We start from the raw sequence: 648 nt of genomic DNA, 5'->3' as shown, positions 1-648 counted from the left end.
TGATCCATGCATTGGCATAGAACTCTTGAACCATTAAGATTCTGACTTGTTGCATGGGGTTGGTTAGGACTTCCCAACCTCTTCTTCAGATCTCATGTCGGATTTTCGGATACTCATTTTTCTTGAGCTTGAAAGGGACCTCAGGGATCACCTTCTTCTTTGCCACAACATCATAGAAGTGGTCTTGATTACTTTTGGAGATGAATCTTTCCATTTCCCATGACTCGGAGGTGGAAGCTTTTGTCTTCCCTTTTCCTTTTCTAGAGGATTCTCCAGCCTTAGGTGCCATTGATGGTAGTGGAAAACAAAAAAGATTGTGCTTTGACCATACCAAACTTAAAATATTGCTCGTCCTCGAGCAAGAGAAGAAAGAAGAGAAGAAGAAGAAGAAGAGAATATGGAGGAGAAGGGAAGTGTAGGTTCGGCCAAGGTATGGAAGAGGGGTTTGTGTTGTGTGAAAATGAAGTAGAGTGGAAGGGTATATATAGGGAAAGGGGAGAGGGTAGGTTCGGCCATTTGAGGGTGGGATTGGGTGGGAAAATGTTTTTGAATTTTGATGGTAGGTGTGGTTTATGGGGAAGAGTGGATGGATGTGAGTGGTGAAGGGGGTAATTGGGAAGAGAGATTGAGGTGATTGGTGAAGGGTTT

This window comes from Arachis duranensis, chromosome 4 (assembly GCF_000817695.3).
Source record: "Arachis duranensis cultivar V14167 chromosome 4, aradu.V14167.gnm2.J7QH, whole genome shotgun sequence".
NCBI classification, from domain to species: Eukaryota; Viridiplantae; Streptophyta; class Magnoliopsida; order Fabales; family Fabaceae; genus Arachis; species Arachis duranensis.
This window is presented reverse-complemented; position numbering follows the sequence as displayed.